Raw genomic sequence first — 6,131 nt, 5'->3', positions numbered from 1 at the left:
GCAGAATCCCTTCGCAGCAGCATCTAGATTTGTGTCTGATTGAATAATATAGAGAAGATGTGTCTAGACCAGGGGGCAGGAGTCTTGGGGTCACCCTAAAATTCTGCCTACCACACCACTCTAGTCCAAGCTGCCATTGTCTCTCCCCTGAACTACTGCACACACCACCTCTGGGCTTTTCTGCTTTCACTCTGTTCCATGGAGTCCCTTCTCTTCACAGCAGAGTGACCTTTTTAGAACATGAATCAGATCTCATCAGTTCCCTGTTGAAAAACCTCCAAGAGTTTCCCATTGCACCAAAAATGAAATCTACGACCTTTCTCATCGCCTAGAAGGCCCCGCCCCCCCGGTCCTGGCCCTGCCCACCTGCCAGACTCCATCTCCTCCCACATTGCTCCAGCCACACCGACCACTGTGTTCAGCCCCCAAGAGGCTCAGCTGGCTCCCACCACAGGGCTTTTACACTTGTGGTTCCTGCCTTTCCCCCAGAGCTCTGCGAGCCTGGCCCCTTCTCAACCTCCGGAGCTCAGCCCAGACTCACATCCTCAGGGAGGCCCTCCCTGACCCCACGATCTGATGTTATTCCATCCTCAACACTTTCAAATTAACCTATTTGCTTGTTTTTATTTCATATTCACAGTCACCATACCTTGCTTAACTGGCTTTCTTTCTTTTTTTAAAAAAATTTATTTATTTTTGGCTGTGTTGGGTCTTCTTTGCTGCGCGTGGGATTTCTCTAGTTGTGGCGAGCGGGGGCTACTGTTCATTGCGGTACACGGGCTTCTCATTGTGGTGGCTTCTCTTGTTGCAGAGCACGGGCTCTAGGCGCGCGGGCTTCAGTAGTTGTGGCTCGCAGGCTTTAGAGTGCAGGCTCAGTAGTTGTGGCACATGGGCTTAGTTGTTCCACGGTGTGTGGGATCTTCCCGGACCAGGGCTCGAACCCGTGTCCCCTGCATTGGCAGGCGGACTCTTAACCACTGCGCCACCAGGGAAGCCCCCTTGTTTTACTTTCAAAGAACTTGACCATTTACAGTCTGACAGCACTTGACTATTTCACATTATCTTTTTAAATTTATTCCCTCAAACATTGTCTGAGTGCTTCCTCTAGGAGGTAAACCTCAGGAAGTCAGGGACTCTGTCTTGCTCACCTGTGTACCCTGGTGCCTAGACAAGGGCACAGCACATAATGGACACCCAATAGACATTTGTTGAGTGAGTGAATAAATGAATGTCTCTTGAACTGGTCCCTCCTCTACATCTGTACTGCCTCCATCGGGCACAGGCCTCACCACCTCTCACCTGGCCCAGCACGTGAGCATCTTCAATGGTCTCCCTGTTTACAGTTGCACCCTGTCCAATCCATCCTCCACAAAGCTGCCAGAATGAGCCTTTAAAAACACAGATCTGGCCACAGCCTTCCCCTGATCTCCGATCTCCAGTGATTTCCTATTTCCCCCAAAGAAATTCCGGTTGCCCAGTGTTTGAGGCCCTCCCCCCTGGCCCAGACCAGCCGCCATGGTGTGCTTCCAGGTGTGGGTTGAGGACCTCAGTGGCATGCTGAGTGATTTTAGGGATACACAGAGATGGTATTCAGTGACATTGTCGCCAAAGCCTGTCTCTTTACAAGTCTTCCTTCCTTCTGAAAACTTTACGGAGAAAGTCTCCATTGGAAACATATGCCTTTCACATCTAAGTACTTGTCAATTTCCCGTTTGAAGAAGAAAGTGTAGAGCTTTCCCTGGGCAATCCTATCTGGCTCCACCTTAAAAATACTGTTTTCTTTTCACTCTAATTTTGCAATCACCTTCTATTTACGTGGCAAGTGATACCGGTTTTCCACTTACGTCAGTGATCAGTGGAAGGAGAATGCTTATGAATTGATTTAAAGAAAAATAGTAAGTAAGGGAAAGCACAGTGGTACTCGGGTGTGGAGAGGATCAGGTGGCATGTACAGTGACCGCTGGCTGGGAACGCTCGTCTCTATCCTCCCTCCCATCCATGGGCTGTGCTTCCTGCTGCCTGCCGTGACTGCTGCTCCATCTCTCTCAACCTTGAACTCACTTCTGTCTGTTCTATGTCCCATTGCCTCTGAATCCTCCAGCAAGTGAGACTTTCCCAGACTGCAGTCATCCCCCCATCAAACTACCATCTCCCAGCTGTCACTCTTACTCCTTTGGCTCTTAATATTCAACTGCCTGTAATTTTCCCCTCTACGAGTGAAAATTGTGAACTCTAAGAGGGAGGCACCTTGTGGTACCACTTCTCCATAACCCCCAGGATGCTCTGGCTCAGGGCTCCGCCCATCAATATTTGTCAAATTGAACTTTCCACTGTTCGCACTACTTCTGTGCTCACCACACAGTGACTGAGTCATCAGCATCCTCCCTGGTCCCATTATGGTGGCCCCTGGGGTCCGACAATGGGCGTTTGAACCTCAGCTCTTGGGTCAGCTCTGAACCTTGGACGAGTTCCTTCCTCGTTTGTAAAATACAACACGAATATCTGACTCAGGGCGTTGTCGTGGGGATTAAATTATGTCCAGCAATGTCTGGCAGAGAGGAAGAGGTCAGTGAATGTGGGCCTTGGAGACAGGATGTGGCTGTTTGTCCTCCATCACCAAAGAGCTGCATGGGATCCTGCGACCCGTGTCTCTTAGATCATGCCTTGGAATTTACAGATGACACATGATGCGAGAAATGTAGATCAAAAGTGATCTGGGGGGGCTTCCCTGGTGGCGCAGTGGTTGAGAGTCCGACTGCCAATGCAGGGGACACGGGTTCGTGCCCCAGCCCGGGAAGATCCCTCATGCCGCGGAGTAGCTGGGCCCATGAGCCATGGCCGCTGAGCCTGTGCTCCGCAACGGGAGAGGCCACGACAGTGAGAGGCCCGCGTACCGCAAAGAAAAGAAGTGATCTGGGTTCCACAAAAGGGGAAGTAGGGTGACCCCACCAATTTGCGATGATAGCGCATTCACACTGCATGAAAATTCCTTTGGAGCTCACACAGCCTGTCACCCAGAGCCCCTCCCACTTCTCCTTCCCGTTTATTGAGCAAGGGGGGCTCCATTTGGGATAAAGGGATAAAAGCCTCTAGTGTCATGGCTGGGGAAGCAACCTTTGTGGGGGGGGAGGCGAATTCCCAATTCTCGGGGGGGCCGCATGGGTTGGTAGAGGAAGCACGGGATTTGTGTCCTGGCTCAGCCGCTCACTGGCTTTGTGCCTTGGACAAGTTTCCTCACCTCTCTGAACCTCAGTTTCATGGTCTCTAAAATAGGGATAATGGGATGTGCTGTGTGTCATCTGAGCTGATGTTGTTCCGCAGCTAAATTGGAAAGCAGACTTGCAGCTCTGGCCGCCCACGCGGAGATCTGAGATTAACTGGGGCAAAGGGCTGGTGAGGTGGAGAGCCAAGGCCAGAGGAATTTATGGCAGCCCAAGGTTTATGGTTTTGATATGGATTTATTAAGCACACTCTAGGACTGCAATAGCCTCCTCTGGCCCCCACCCCGTGACCATGCTGGCAGCGGCATGGACGAGGCTTCTGTTGCAATATTATAGAGATTATTTCCTGGTGCTCGGGAGTGGAGGGAAGGCACAGGGGATGGTGGGAGTGGCCCCCGGGATCAGGCAGGCAGCGAATGGGTGCCTCTGAGGCTGGAAATCTCAATGGTTAGCTTCTCACTAGTCAGGGGGTGGTGAAGAGTCCACACTCACAAAGTCCCCTGGGGTGGGCACTCTCTGTGCACCTCATATACACGGCAGCTCTTGTAGCTGCTATGATCTCATTCAAGTCCATCCTGACAACACCCCTGGAGGGAGGGAGCGGGGGCTTCCCTGGTGGCGCAGTGGTTAAGAATCCACCTGCCAATGCAGGGGACACGGGTTCGAGCCCTGGTCCGGGGAGATCCCACATGCCACAGAGCAACTAGGCCCGTGAGCCACAACTACTGAGCCCCTGTGCCACAACTACTGAAGCCTGCACGCCTAGAGCCCGTGCTCTGCAACAAGAGAAGCCACCGCAACGAGAAGCCCGCGCACCGCAACAAAGAGTAGCCCCTGCTCGCCGCAGCTAGAGAAAGCCCGCGTGCAGCAACAAAGACCCAACGCAGCCAGTAAATAAATTAATTAATTAAAAAAAAAAGAACTACCCGACTATCCTCATTCTTATTTCTAACACCTGAAAGGAAGAAAAGACACCCATCCAAGGACTTAGAAAACATATGCGCCATTTATTTTCTTTTATAAACTTTTGTTAAAACACACAAGAGTAAGAAATCTTTTTTGCTTCTTTGCCCCATTGGGTGGCAGTGACAGGGGCTCAGGGGACAGCACAGGACCCAATGGCATCCACACCCACTGGAAGATGCTCATCAGTCTGGCGGGACACAGCCCACTTCCAGAAATGCTCGATGTAAATTTCAAAATTCGTCACAATCAAGGCAAATCACAGAGCGACTTGGCAAAAGTAATTGGCTTGGTCATCACAAGAAATCGAGGAGCGTCCATTTCCGACGGTCTGCTCCCCTTTGTCCACCCTCAGGAGAGCCATGTGGGTTCTCGAAGCTGCTGAGAGCTGCCTAGAGAAGGGATTGGCTCAGTGGAGGAATTACAGGGTCTGTGCCTGCCCTCCCAACCCTCTTTTAGTCCATTAGATCTTATGTTTTAGGACCACGACTCAGGTAGTGGAAAAAAAAAAAGAGATCTTCCAATGTGGTGTCGTGTCCTCAGTTTAGAGTCAGAAAAGTAAATTCTCTTTGTTTTGTGTTTCCTGCGTTGCAATAACATTATTAAAGTAGAATGGATTTCTCCTCCAGGGAGGTTGATTTGGGACCGAGAACTAGCCCCCTGGCCCAAAAGATTGTTACTGTTAAAAGCCAATGCTACCCAACCCCACCCATGGGAAATTCTTATCTCAGCTTTGCTCCCATGACGGAGAGAGGCCTGGGCAACATTGGGGTCGGCGGGGGTGGAGGGACAAAGAGGGGGAATGACAATTACCAAAAATGATTCCAGTTTCCCTACCTTGCCCCAGACTAGTCTGAGCGCCCTGGCTGGGGTTTCTGGGGAAGCGCCCCAGGAATAAGGGGTGGCTGAGGAAGCATGGAGCACCCCAAGCAGGAGACAACCTCTCCTGGGACTGGGGACTCGGCTTGGTGGAGCGGGAAAGCCAACCCTGATAGCACTGGAGACGCAGCAATGGCCCTTGGACACCTGCCCCAATACCCGTCATGCCTCTTTCACAAAAAGGAACAATGACTAATGGTGAAATCTGGGGGCACTGGGGTGCTGCCTGCATCCACTCAGAAGGGTCAGCCCCGGGTGGAGGGTAGGTCGTCAGTCTGACTGTTCACTCTCTTCCCTAAGCACAGCTCCAATCCCAGGACACATCTCTTTGATTCCTACTGGCCAGCGGCACTTTTCAGAATTTTCCCAAAGCCTCCAAAATTCTGCATGGATGAGGTGCTGGCTCTTCCATCCCGGGGTTTAACGGTTCCAGAAGGTGCCCTGAGTGATGCTCCACAGAGCAGGTCTCCAATCCAATCCTTCTTACCCCTCCCTTGCTCCCACCCAAACCATCCCACCTCTAGAATGCCAGCTCACATTGGTCTATCTCCCAATGCACCGCTGAATGCCCCTTCCCCAGACTTGGGGAGTGAAGACAAAAGGGATCCAGGAGCCATGAATTCTCCTTGTTTATCAGCACACAGGATTCTGGACCCGAAGTGGACCTTAGGGCAGCCTCAGGCCAATCTTAGTCCTGGGGGTGGGCAGGCCTCCTGGGAAGAATGACGCTTCGGCTTCTGAGGCTGCTGAAGGGGGCAGGAAGTCCCTCCACTCAATCCCAGTGAGGACAGAAGGGCCTTTCCAGAGAAGATTTTCAGCCACCGAGGTTAAGAGCTCCTGATCCGGGCAGACCTGGGATCAAGTCTTGGTCACATACTAGCTGTCTGAGTTTCAGAAACATGGCTTAACCTCTTAGATCTCAATTTCATCTTCACTAACGATCTCTGGGTAGGAGAGAGGATGACAGGAGATGGTGCAGGTCAAGTGCCTTAAGACAGTGCCGGGAGGAAGCACTTGAGACAGACCCTGTGGAATAATTCCTCCTTGCTGCCACTCTGACCTGAGGTT

The sequence above is a fragment of the Tursiops truncatus genome, chromosome 15 (genome assembly GCF_011762595.2).
Source record: "Tursiops truncatus isolate mTurTru1 chromosome 15, mTurTru1.mat.Y, whole genome shotgun sequence".
Classification (NCBI taxonomy): domain Eukaryota; kingdom Metazoa; phylum Chordata; class Mammalia; order Artiodactyla; family Delphinidae; genus Tursiops; species Tursiops truncatus.
The sequence above is the reverse complement of the archived record's forward strand: the minus strand, read 5'-3'. Positions refer to the sequence as shown.